The sequence below is a fragment of the Gossypium raimondii genome, chromosome 13 (genome assembly GCF_025698545.1).
Source record: "Gossypium raimondii isolate GPD5lz chromosome 13, ASM2569854v1, whole genome shotgun sequence".
NCBI classification, from domain to species: Eukaryota; Viridiplantae; Streptophyta; class Magnoliopsida; order Malvales; family Malvaceae; genus Gossypium; species Gossypium raimondii.
In genome coordinates this window covers 49,457,216-49,472,109 of record NC_068577.1, presented here as the reverse complement: position 1 = coordinate 49,472,109, position 14,894 = coordinate 49,457,216, and the positions used below count along the sequence as shown (strand labels likewise).

Below are 14,894 nucleotides of genomic sequence, written 5' to 3'. Positions count from 1 at the left end.
ACCCAAGTCCATCTTTTTTTGGGTCTGGACGAATAACTTGACCCATGAACAAGTCTAATTAAACATGATTGGAGATTTAAACTAAAAAAATTATAACATTTGAACTAAAATATAATAAATCATTTATAATTTTTTCAACACTCAATTTATAATTATTGAATTTGAAAATTTGCAGTACAGAATAGGAAGTTATTAAATGTTGATTGCAATATATTTGATAGAAAATTTAAACCTTTAAGTCTTATATTAAAAATAAGCATTAGTTTTAATTTATTTTTATTTAGGATATATTTACTATTTTTAAATTGAAATACATTTGAATTATCAAATTGTTGTATTAAAATTTGAATTATATTTTGGTTGTCAAAGTTACCGAGTGAAAAGGATAAGAAAAATAAGAGATTTTTGTTTTTAATTATAATTATTTTTGTGTGTAAAGAAGAGTTATATTGATTAATTTAATAAGAATAAAAGGGTTATTTTAACTTCAATTTTAGATTCCATCCAAAATCTTAGATAATCTAAGAATGTGAGATTACACCCTCTCTTATGGCATCTTATCATTATTTAAGAATGTAAGATTATGAGATGGTCAAAATGTTGAGAATCTTAACACAATAATCTCATTTTGAACTCTAACATTACATGCCATAATGTTAGATTTGGCCTACCAAACACCCACTAAAAGTAGCTTGAAGTTTGTTTTGACTTATATAAAGCGGTGGTTAAAATTTTTCTCAAACACCTATTTGGCACGAGTTCATGTGATCCCATCTCCAACCTTAAACATTGTATAAAAAAGTTAAACTTTGTAACATCCTCGAAAAGCTTGTGATTGTAACAATATTATTTTGAGCAATTATGAGTCGAATTTGTCAGAATAAATAAAATGTTATTTATAAGTGTTAGTGGAGAAGATAGTAGGAGACTAGAGAAAATTTAAAATACTGATGTATTGAAAAATATTAATCTGAGGTATAGACTAAACTGTAGATTTACCAAAGTGCTGGGGTCAAGGAGAGAAATTAAAAGTATAAAAGAATTAAATTGAATAAGTGGTAAAATGCGTGAGGACATGAAAAGTAATTTTATCAAGATCAAGTGAATAACTATGATGGATAGATTTTTTTTTAGTTATAATAATATTTAGTTTTCATCGACTATTATTATATTATATTAAATTGAATTGTTTTATTTATTTTATTTTATTAAATTTTAGAAGAAGGATGGCTTCCTTATTCACGTTACACTCTTGGGTAAAAAGAAGGGTTTTTTTTTCTTTTACAATTTGGTCCTCCAAGCCTTTTCAAACTCAAAACCATCAAATTTCTCTAAAAAACTTAGTTATATTAAGTGTTTTACAACCTAACAAGCTTATATTTTTAATAGAAGTGGTGGGTTCATGTTTGAAGAGAGAAAATATAGATTATGTGAGAAATTAAGATATCATGATTTGGTAATAGTTTCATGTTTACTTTGATCATTTGAGCATAAAAGGTTGTGGATTAAAAATATTGATATCTTATATTTTATGATATTGATATGAAATGAAGAGAATGACAAGGAAGAATCTACGAGGAGTTTAGACATGGGAAAGCAAGTAGACAAAGCTTAAAGGTAAAGTACTTTCTAAATACTTAAATAATAAAATATAAGTTCCATACTCTAAGTACTTTCTAAGTTTTCACAAGCTTGTAGGTAAAGTAGTGTAGAAATCACCTATTGAAGTAGCCATTCTCATCCACATCTCATCACCAAGGAAGAATTTAAAGAGTATGGAACTTATATTTTACTAATAGAGTGGCATGTACATAAGATCAAAACCACATGAATTTTTGTAAAATAGTTAAGTGGTTCTAAAACTATATTATGCATGTTTAATATCATTTTGCACCTTGGGATGATTTTTCTTATATGAATATATACATGCATTATATGAAGTTTTTGAATGATATCTAACATAATTTGAGTCCTAAAAATGTTTAGAAGAGTTATGGAATGATTGATGATAGTTTAGACTTGGTTTTAAATTTTCAAACATGTTTTGGATAATCTGCCCTTAGTGTCGCGAAATCAGAAATCAATGTCGCGACATTGGAGTCATTTTGCCCTCAGTGTCATGACACCACGAGTCAATGTTGTGACATTGAAGGGTTTTTTCTTTAGTGTTGCGGCACCCATTTTCCAATGTCACGACGTTGACCATGTTTACCCTATTTTGACCAGAATAAGCCCTAAATGATCCCTATTTGTAACCAAACTTTAAAAGGAGCCTAGAAATGACTTAATTAGCTTCAAATGTGTCTATTCATGTTAAAATAAAGTTTTGAAATAGATGTTCGTGTTAAGTAGTCTTATGTTAAAATAAAGTTTTGAAATAGATGTTCGTGTTAAGTAGTCTTAGTGTCCAAATGTAACATCTCTTGCTTAGGATATATATCAATTCGTTCCAGATGAAGGGTGTTACAAATTCATAATTTAAAATTCATGTGATGTTTTTTTTAAAATAGGGTTTCAATCATTTTCTTTTAATATTCTTAAACTAGTTGCTTACCAATGCGATGTTGTATATCTAAATTAAAAAAGGTTAAATTATTTTATAAATTTTATAAATTCTATGAATAATATGAAAATAATTTTAAACATATTTTTAATTAAAAATATTAAAATTAATAGGTAATATTATAGTAAGAATGTTGATAATCAGATTGAGGAATATGTTAATTTAAGGGTAGGCGATCTAAACTATCAAATCATAGCAATTGGGGTCGATCCTATTCTCATAAAAAATTAATCTCACTTTTGAGGATCCAAATTAGGGAGGAAAGTAGAAGCTTGGCTCTTAGCACCTTCTAAAACAGGAAGTTGTTGCTTTATTCTCCTAAAATTTATAAAACTGGCGCCCCAAACCCAGTCGGGACAGTCCGACCCGAATTTTGAACGTCGTATTAGCCACCGAAATAATTCTCCATTAGAACCACCGCAAAACACACCAATTACCAACTCACACAATTATTCATGGAATATTTGATAACCTAAAGTCATATTTCCGTTGTGCTACTCTAATCATCAAGTCATTAGCATAATTCTTAAATTCAATTTTTAACAAGCAAAGATTCTAAAAGCTTCAATTGAACATTCATATAGGTGATAAGGTGTAACAGCCTAAGTTTCAGTGGTGTCGGAATAGTGATTCAAGATCACTAAACCCAACGGGTGAGACTAGAAATTTAACAAATTAATAATTATAAGTTAAGTGTGATTTTAGAAATGTTTTTGAATTAGTACATTTTGTTATTTAAAAGAAATTATTAGGTAAATTGAGCTAAAACGAGGTATTGAGACCTCAAAATCATAAACCGAGCCATAAATATTTTTATAAATACTTACGGAGTGCTGATAAGTTATTATTAAAATTTCGTTAGAAAATTTTAACATTTTGATAATTAATTAAATGAAAAGGACTAAATTGAATAAGGTACAAACTTGTAAAATGTGATTAAATAGCTTAAGTATTGGATAAAGAAGGGCTAAAAGAGAAAAATAGCCAAAGAGGAAAGCATGAGGCGGCATAGGCTGAGAAAAATCAGAAAACTTGGTGAAATAGGGGCAAAATTAGAAATTTTGCAAATTAAACAAATAAAATAAAGACCAAATTGAAAATTCTAGAGATCTCTTCCAAATTTTCAGCCAAAAACTCCATAGGAGGGTTCTATAAGCTGGTTTTTCATAATTTTTGCATCAAGCAAGTTCAATTATTGATTATTTCTTGTAATTTTTGTGATTCTAATACTTTTACAACTAGGTCCAACTATTGAATCCATTAGTTTTTGATTTTATGAGAAATTTTGAAAGTTTCCATGGATGATCTCTGGAAGCTTATGATGAATTAGCATGAAATTGAAGCCTTAATTTTGTTATGTGATGATTTTATTGAATGATTTGAATAGAAATTGATTTTTAGATTGTAAAAGAGTTTACATGTTAGGGTTTGGTATGAAATACTAAATATAAAAGGCTGTGAAATAGTTTATAATGTTTAGATAAAGTTTTAATTGAGAAAAAATATCTCAATTGATGGGATAATTGGTCAAGGACTAAATTGTAAAAATTGTAAAGTTTGGGGTAAAAGTGTTATTTCAAACATTAAATGGTATAAATTGTGAAGTAGAGTAGAACTGAAATAAATGCTAATGAATGAATGATTTTATAATTATAGATCAAGAATCTGAAGACAAACGGGGAAAAGAGAAAATAATCGATTAGTCCTTGAACTATTGCGATCTTTACAAATTAGCCCAGGTAAGTTCATATGGCTAAATTTTAATGATTATTTGTTATTTTTATGAATGATATGATATATTATTTCATATATTCGTTATTAAATTATGAATGTTGTGAAAGTATGAAAATTGGAATAAATGTTCAAATGGAGTAGAACGCAGGGTTGAGTACTTTCGTTCAGTGATAAAAAAAAAAGAATTGATAGAAAAGGCCATGGTTGGACCATGGAAATATGTGGATATGTGACAATGTGATTCCGTGTAAGACCATAGCTGGGATATGGCACCGATATGTGATAGTGCGATTCGTGTAAGACCATAGCTAGGCTATGACATCGGTATGTGATTATGTGATTCCATGTAAGACTATAGATGGGCTATGAAATCGTTATATGGTGTAATTCCATGTAATATCATAGCTGGGTTATGGCATCGGTATGTGATTATGTGATTCTGCGTAAGACCATAGTTGGGCTATGGCATCGGTATATGGTTACGTGATTCAATGTAAGACCATAGCTAGGCTACGACATCGGTCTGTGATTATGTGATTCCATGTAAGACCATAGTTGGGCTATGGCATCGATTTGTGATTATGTGCAAGACCATAATAGGACTATGGCATCGAGAAAACGAAGTACTCAATTCCATAAGAAGTTCTCTAATTTGACAAAGTTTTTGTAATAATCATTTGAATTTATATGATAGATTTTAATGATCATTGAAATTGAGCTCAAACAAGGGATTTCACCATTTTGATATTGTGAATGGCAGGAAGTGTTATTGAATTATTTGTTTATGAATTTGTTATGCAAATTTGGTAAGATTTATGTTAAGAGCCTATGAACTTACTAAGCCTCTATAAGCTTACTTTTGTATTCTTTATGTTCTTTGTAGATTGATGTAAATTCAGAGGATCGGATCACCATGTTAGGTCACACTATCCAGATTTTCTTCAGTAGTTTTTGCTAAACATCTTTCGGTTTATATGGTATGTATAGGATGGTTTGATAAAGCAATAGTTTGAATTGAGCTTATGAAACTTAGTGTGTATGTGTTGGATCGTCGGCACCCCTATGGCGCAGCGGAAAAATAATAATTCGGCGATCCCAACCACGGATCCATGTGTGAGGAACGAATCGGGGTGAAAAGGTTGCGAAATTACCTAATGTTTATTCAGAGTAGACAGCAACGCCTCAACAACAAGTAGTCTGATCTCCTATTGAATCAAGCCGCAATCTATCGTGATCCCGACCTCTACCTAATCCACCCAGTTGACTACGAATGGAAGAAATCCCCAAAACAGTTTGAAAGTGATTTTTCTTTGACGGCTGCTAGACCCAAACAAAGAAAAACTGGATTCTTATATATCTTTTTTTAGGGTTTTAAGAATTAAATAAATATAATAATATTTTTAAATCGAAAATTATAATTACATTAATTATAATATAATTTTGGTAAACCATATATTTATTTGAATTCATATGCTAACCAAATTCATGTCCTCATTATGCGTACAACAACCTTGTACATTATGTGTTGGAAATTTGATTACCGAATTAAATTAATTCTATAATTAATTTAATTCAAGCGACACCCAAAAACAATACCAACTATGGTTTATTCCGTTCATTTCAACTATAGGGTGTGACTCTGTAGGTTCCTGTAACATTAGTAGTAATACTAGAACGATTCCAATGTTAAAAACAATGAGTGGCATTTAGCAATGCATCATTGCTACCTAAGTCACAAGAGATCATGATTCAACATAACCTTTTTATGATTAACCTTTTATGCAATAATCCTTAAGTTCTTTATCTCTGGATTGGACACAAGTCATGGAATAGTCACACTTGCATAGTTCATTCCATGTTCCTTGATATCTTAAGCAGACTACGATATACAAATAAGTATGACATCTCATATCAACTTATTTGAGCATGGCCATGCATTTCTAGTCTCACTTATTCTATATCGACCAACCATATCCCTCTACATCGATTGTGGTATATCCAACATCAGCCTTTATAGAACAACCAGTTACGGTGTACGTTTGACTGTATCAAAATATACTACTCACGATGTTGAGATTATGATTATCTCAATTCTGATGATCATATACATATTAATCACTATGAGTAATGTCGTGACAATTACATAATAATCCAAGAAACATACTCATAATGGGTCAGTCCAATATGTTGTTCTCTAACACACATATTCATGCATCGATTCTGACATTCCATATCAATGACAACTCTTTATCATCAATCAACTTCATGTTAGTCTTAATGCATTATCATTTTCCTATCCAACAATAATACTTGACTAAGGATCTTTTAAGAATAATCATATTATTCTCGTGACATTATTATAAAACAGTTTATTTATACACACGTAAAAGAAACTGAAATAATAATGGTAACGCCTTATATTAATAAACATGATAAATCAAATATGTTATTACAACCATTTCATGATTGATCTTTGGGCATACTCTAACAGTATGTATGTATTATATATAATAATGTTATATAATGTATAATGCATATTTTGGCTTGATTTGGTTGATTGGTTGAACTATATTGGTATATAAATGTGTTTATGTGCAGGTTGATAGTGTATGAGTGGGAAAAGTGGCCTTAAATGGCCTATTTTCGTCCACACGGGTGTGTGGTCTTGCCGTGTGCGACACATGGCTTGGCACATGGGCATGTGGTTTGGTCGTGTGTCCTCTGCACCTTACAATTGAGAAACAGAATGCTCAGAATTGAGCACGTGGGCAGAGTCACGGGCGGTGAGGCACATGGCCTAGAAACACGGCCGTGTGAAACCTACACCTATTTTTTAAAATTAAACAAGGCTTAGCAACACGGACGTGTGATCCTAATTTCTTCATAGGTTGCAAGTCAGAGAGTTACACGGGTTAGGGACACGGGTGTGTGAACCCACACGACCTGACCACATGGGCGTGTCCTTTACCATACAGGCGTGTGACTCATATAGGTGAGGAAAATTTTAAAATTTTGTGAAAAATTTTCCTCAGATTTTGATTTAGTCCCGAATCGATTTTAATGCATGTTTTGGGCCTTGCGGGTCCATTTAAGGGATGTTATGACTAATCTCGAAAAATGAATAGTTATTAACTTGATTTATTTGAAAATGTTTTGTAAACTCCGGTAATGCCTTAAAACCCTATTTTGGCGACGGATATGGGTTAGTGTGTTATATAGGGTATTTAAAAGGCTAATTTGAAAGGATTTTAGAAATCATTTTATTTAAAAACAAATGATTAGATCTAAATTGTAATGTATTAAAATGTTGGAAAACACTATTTCATAAGGTTGAAAATAGTATAGTAGAGTAATATGTATAAATATTGTTTAGGAGGATTCATTAAAACATCATGCATCTCTTCATAAAACCATCATCATTTAATTAGTTCACAGGCCACCTACTATTTCCATAATTTGTCCAATTTTATTTTTCATGCATACTAAACTCATGATTAATGTCCAAGTCACACATAAAACACATAAGACTTACCTTAATAACCTTTGGCTCTTCAACCTGCACTTAAATGTTAGTCGAACAATTACTCATAACATTTATTAAGCATTCATAATCTACCATGCAATCATCTATTTGAAGTAATAATAAAAGGTCTAAATCAAACCAATTAAAGAATCCACAATGTCCAATTACAAATGATTAACAATTCAAAGTCTAAAACCCTCTAGATTAGTCCCACGTTGCCTTCCTTATTAAGTTGGAAACACATCAAACATACTTAAGGTAAATTGCCTTGTTTTGGATCACTTGGTAGCTCAATTTTCCTCCTCGTTTTAGCTATATCCTTGCATTGTTAAACATAAAAGAGTGTGAGCTTTTTCAAGCTCAGTGAGTGGTCAAAGATTTCCACAAGTAATCACAACATCTAAAGTTAAAATAAAGCATACTATTACAAGTAATCGTGGTAAGCAATCAAGCATAACTCATATCATTCACATTGATATGTTGGCATAATGTGATCATGAAACATATATACAAAATATATTACATTGGATAATCGGATTTCCAAATATGACCAACATAATGTGTAGTATAAAGCTATCACCCACCAAACACAACTAATAATAGCCTCCAACATATCCACTTAAACATGTATACTTACTATTTTATACACACTTTTACATGTCATACAACTCATGTTCATATCACATATTCAAGTCTCATATCATATTCAATCATAAACACATAACATTTTCATTGTCATCTCAATATACATCACATAATATATCACATTTAAGCATCATTTGCAAATTATCATTAGATTAAGTAGAAACACTTACTCATGGAACTTAGTATAGGTGATTAGGCTACCTAAGATCCCCTAGTATAGGTGATTAGGCTACCTAAGATCCCCTTTAACACTTTGATTTGTACATAATTGTAGCACACCAAACCACTCACCTTGCAACCTTGACTTTAAGACTTTAATGGCAAAAGCTCAAGTAAGCCTTTGTTTGTCTTTGTCCTCACTTGTAAAACCTCCCAACCGACACTGTGTATTCACATTAAATAAATTACAAACACATTATAAACAAACTAAATCACTTTTAAATCATATAAAAAAATGCAGGCCACAACTCATCTATCATACTTACCAAAAACTAGCTAGTTTTGCCGAAAATATGATTTCACCACTCAAATCTAGTTTCTAAACCTTAATTTTAATTCCAAACATCCTAAATATCATCCAATTACATATTTAAACCATAAATTTTATCCAAGTACAATGATCTAATTTTTCTGGAAAAATCAAGCTTATGTGAGCTTTAAAAAGGGGAAAACATTCAATTTGCTTAAATTTCTTACGGATTTGTTAAATCAAGATCAAATACCTTTTAATTAGATCAAAATGAGTTATAAATCACTTTAAAACCAAAGCTTAGCCAAGAAATGTGAGATCTACCATTTTGAAGTAAAAAATCAACTTAAAATCAAGTGATATATTGATATCTTGATTAAATCATTTAAATCTCGAATTGAAATAATAGATCACTTAGTTTAATCATAAAAAGTTAGAATCTCAACTCAATTTTACAAAATCGATAAGCTATGGAGCTAATTCGAGCCAAAATGTGTGAATATCTCTTGAGGATTTTAAGGATGAAAACATGAGCGTGTTCTTCAAAATTGAAAAGAGATTTTGTGAGCTTAGGAATAAAAAAGGGTTAACTTATTTCAGAAGAAAAACTTTGATTTGGTGTTTGGCAAATTTTAAGAAGATGAATAATGGAAGGGAAGATGAAGACAATAGGCACCAAATTTTTTAAAATTGGGTCATCGTCCATTGGTCTTGATTTTTCAATTAAAGTCAATTTCAAAATTATTTTCAAATCCAATCTCATTTTTAAATTCCGTTTTAACTAAATTAATTCTCAAACGCTCAATTTTAATTTCTTAACCTAAAATTATTAATTCTAATTATTTTAATATTTTATTTAATTAATTCCTAATTATTTTAATGATTTAACTCAATTATATTTTCGATTCACTAACCCTCGATTTACTATCTTGATTCTACTAACCCGATTTTTGGGATGTGACAATTATAGTTTGGCTTTCCTAAAATGTTAGAATTTTGATTTAGTCGTTTGAAAACCATAAAATATAAATCAATACAAAAATAAAATTACACTTTAACTCTCATAAAAATATATAATTTAATCTTAACTTTTTTCATTTTGCCCTTAATTCATACAATCATTTCTTCCCTTTTGTAACATAAAAAAAAAAAGCATTCATAATTATTATATGGGCAACAAGATATTTGATTAACTAATTAAGAGTAATAGATGTGAGTTTATTGGTGGGATTTTGACATTATTAAAGATTTGATGTAGCACATCAAAATGAAAATAATGGAAAAGAAAGGGGATTGGATTTAAAAGAAAGGCAAGGGTAGGAACTTATATTTAGATAATAAAGTGGCATTTCAACTATATGAATTTTGTAAAATTGTTAAGAGGTTTTAAAATTATATTATGCATGTTTAATATCATATTGCATCTTGGGATGATTTTTTAGATGAATATATACATGCATGATATGAAGTTTTCAAATGATAATCTAACCTAATTTGAGTCCTAAAAATGTTTAGAAAAGTTATGGAATGATTGATGATAGTTTAGACTTGGTTTTAAAAGTTTCAAACATGTTTTGGATAATCTTCCCTCAGTGTCACGATATTAGAAATCAATATCATGGCATCAGATGACATTGGAGTCATTCTGCCCTCAATGTCGTGACACCACGAGTCAGTGTCGTGATATCAAAAATCAATATCGCAACATTAGATTCATTCTGCCTCAATGTTGTGACATTGAAGCCTTCTGTCCTTAGTGTCGCGATACCCATTTTCTAGTGTCGCAATGTTGACCATTTTTTGACTAGAATAAGTCCCAAATGATCCCTATTTGTAACCAAACTTTAAAAGGAGCCTAGAAATGACTTAATTAGCTTCAAATGTGTCTATTTATGTTAAAATAAAGTTTTGAAATTTATGTTCGTGTTAAATAGTCTTAGTGTCTAAATGTAACATCTTTTACTTAGGATGTATATCGATTCATTCCAAATCAGGTGTGTTTCAAATTCATAATTTAAAATTCATTCGATAATTTTTTAAAAATAAGCAGTTTCAGTCATTTTCATTTTAATATTCTTAAACTAGTTGCTTACCGGTACGATGTCGTATGGTTAGGTTAAAATAAATTTGTATAAATTCTATGAAAAATAATTTTAAACATAATAATTTTAATTAAAAATATTAAAACTAATAAGTAATATTATAGTAGAATATTGAGAAGATGTTAATTTAAGGGTGGGCAATCCTGAAACGGAGAGCTTGAAACCCAACGGAGGAAATTACGGAGAATAAAAAGGTTAATGGGTCAGTTACTGCATGTTTCGATATCCTCAAGAGTGATGGGAGACCCAACAATGCAATAAAAAAGTGGTTAACTCTTGATCAAGGTCCAAACTACGAACGGAAGTAGAGGCTTTGCTCTGCCCCCTTTTCAAAGGGAAAATTATTGCATTATTCTTTTCAAATTAATCTATAAGAATCTTAAATTAATGTATTTATATATTTTAATTCTCGTAAAAATATATAATTTAATCTCAACTTCCCTTTGATAATTATGATATGGACAACAAGATATTAAGAGCAATAGAAGAGATGTGAGTTTTATTGGTGGGATTTTGGCACATCAAACATTAATAAATAAAAGAAGAAAGGCAAGGGTAGGAGCATAAGCAACCGCCCCTAAAATAAACTCCGGTGGCTTCATCTCCATGGCGTGTCTTACATAAACTCGAGCAATCTGGTATTTTCCAACTTGGCAATTTTATTTCTTCAGTGCAGGTGTGTCCAGTTTCCGTCGCTACCACCTCTTTTCCTGTTTCCCATTATTTCCACCTTATTTGATTCAATATTTAAAACACTACATATTCTTTCTTTTATCCAATTATTTTCACCATCAACTATTAGAAAGAAATTTCAAAATCATATCTAAATAAAAATTGAGAATACATTATAAAACATAAAAGCAAGAATCAATTTGTAAAATTCCTTTTTTTTTACAACACAATCTTGAACTCACACGCATTCCTTTAGATTAATTCAACCATTTTGAAAGTACGATAAACACCTTTAATTAATAAACCAAATGTTAAGAGTTATTTTTTGGGGTTTAATTAAGTTTACAATATTGAAGAATAACGAATTTTACCTGCAGAGAAAAGAAGAACCAACATGAAAACTAGAGCAGAAACTTGGGAATTTTTCATGACTTTCTTTTTCTTCTTCTCTTTCTCTTTCTTTTTTGTTTAATGGAAGGGAAGATGCAATTCTCCTCAATTTATAGTGGAACTAGTTGGAAATTTTCTTCAATTTTTTTTTAATTTGCTTTAATTGGCAAGAAATCTCGTGTCTGCAATTATTACCATAAAAGCAAATATTTTAATATTTTGAGAGTGTTTCCTAACAAGTACAAAAGTATCATGTAAAATTAATCTCAGAGTCGGATTGAAATATTTTTATTGTTAAAATTTGTGTAGCTAGTGAAATAATTAAATTGTTACCATATATACCTCATACTAATGTATAGGAACTAGTTTTTAACAGTAAAATGGATAAAATTTTTAACAAAAGGACAAGTTTGCTATTTGATTTAACATATATAAACTAATTTATCCATCTTTCTAATAGAGAGGATGAATGCAATTTAACTTTTAATATAAAAACCTCCATAATACTTTTACCTATATATTATTACTTTGTTTGTATTTATATTGTACCTTGGATATTTTATCTCCTTTTATCTTTGTCACAATACGGCTGTCATTTTTTTAATGATAATCCTATGGAAACACACTGAAAAAAATAATTTCAGTAATTTTTTTATTGAAAAATCAATTGTATGGTAACTGAAATTTTATGTATCAAATGTTTTTAAGGTTATGATCATCAACATTATTATAAATAAATAGTCATTTTTTTTATATAATCTCTCTGTTTTAAGTTTTCATTTTTCTTTTGTCAATTGAGTTTCAGCTTGATTAGTATTGATATTATTATCAATGTAGGAGGACGTAGGTTCGAGTACACTGAAGCATATTATCCTCCTATTTAAGGGCTGGGGAGGGGTTATGGATAGTTCTAGACGCAGATACGATGGAAGCTATAATGAGATTCCATTCTTTTTTAGTACTGTTATTTTATTTATGAGTTATTTATGCCATACATCCTTAAATTATAGCCATTATTCTAATTTGGTCCCTAAACTATAAAACATTCTAATTATATCCCAAAACTATTGAAGTTAAATTAATAAGGTCCTTCATTACTAAAATAAATGATTTAACCGTTAAATAAGATGCTAAATATTATGTAGTATATTTTAAAATGAAAATTTTAAAAATAATATTTTAAAATTAGATGTTGTAAAAATCTTGGTTTTGAAGCTTTTACAAAATCTTTATCAGTCACTCATTCTTTTTTTCGTTTTACTTTATTTTTAGTTTTTACTTTTAAAGTTATACGGTAATGTTACTTTTCTTTAAAATTTTCATTTTAAATTATGCCACATAGTATTTTATATGTTATTTAACGGTTAAATTAACTGTTTTAATAATTGAAAGACCAAAGTGATATAACATTAATAATTTGGTGATTTAATGAGAACATCTTAAAATTTGAGGCCAATTTAAAATGATGATCATAATTTAGGGATATTTAATGCTATTAATCCTTTATCTATTCATATTCTTTTAATATTACTATTCTATAATTCAACGATTGATATAATCTTGGTTACATTATGTGGGTTGATGATGGCAGTGATTATGATATTTATGGTCACATTGATTTCAATTGACTTCTTGAAATTAGGTTATTAATGTTAAATAGTTTAATCATTGTCACATCTCAAAATTGCGTCTAGAAGTTTTGAGAGTAAATTAAGAATTTTGACTTGGAATGGATTTGAAAATTTTGAGTTATGGAAACCCAAAATTATTTTCGACTATAACTTTTTCAAAATTAAATCGATTTTTGAAACTAAGGTAGGAAAGATCATCAATTTTGAAAAGAGGGCTGTTTTGTAAAATGATTTAAACTAGGAGTGATTTTTAAAGTAATTATACCAAAGTTTTAAAGATACCCTATTTTCCCCTCCATCTACATTAAACTCATAATAGTTTCTTCCCTATCTTTTTTGTTGTCGTCCATTGATTTTCCCAAGCATTCTTCACTTATTTTATCTTTCAAAACTCCTTTGATTTTTATTTGTCACCCTCCACTTATTTTATTTTTCAAACATAAATTTCTTTGATTTCTATTATCTTTCAAGCATTAAGCTTCTCAAGAATTCCATAAAAAGCTTCAAAAACACCATTGATTTCACCATTGCTCAACTTGTGAGTTTTTCAGATTTTCAATTAAACGTTTGTTTCTCCTTCAACTAAGGTAATGTTTCATTTTCTTATTATTTTTTAAAGGCATCTAGCCTTTTAAATTGAGTTTTTATCTATTGAATCAAAAGTTTTGAATAAATGCTGAAAATTGGGCCATTAATAGTGAAATCAGGATTTTGAAGGAAAACGACGTTTCAGAGTGTTTTTTTTAACTTGTTTTGATATGATTAGAAGGTTTCTAAACTTTTCCTAAATTTTCGTTAAGAGATTTTAATGTTTTAATGAGTTTTCATGAAAATTTGTTATTTTACATCAAAATTTCGGAACCATGAATCTGTGTAGTTTTGTGTGGTTTGAAGTTTGAGAATTATTTTTAGATGCATAATTAGATGATTGGAATCGATTATAGGCAATGAGAATGAGTAAAGATTAATATATTTGAGTTTCAATTTTGTTAGTCGAAAATTTCAGTTCCAAGATGAAGTAACTTTATACCTGCGTTTTTTGTTTGTTTGAGGTGTGTTATGGCTGCTAATTGATTATGTATATTGCGTAGTTATTATGTGTGAAGCTTTGGATTCGTTAGGACATTCTACGAGTAAAGTGAAAGGCAATGAAAAGCTAGTTTAA

The 14,894-nt window shown here is 29.4% G+C and overlaps 1 long non-coding RNA gene across 1 annotated transcript; it reads right to left on the bottom strand.

The window, feature by feature from the left end:
* Positions 1-11,508: 11,508 nt before the first annotated feature.
* Positions 11,509-12,172, bottom strand: LOC105783359 (uncharacterized). Its single transcript, XR_001130055.2, has 2 exons — positions 12,080-12,172; positions 11,509-11,746 (listed from the first exon to the last, which is right to left on the bottom strand). It is a non-coding gene; the product is annotated as an uncharacterized LOC105783359 (long non-coding RNA).
* Between the last annotated feature and the right edge of the window lie 2,722 nt (positions 12,173-14,894).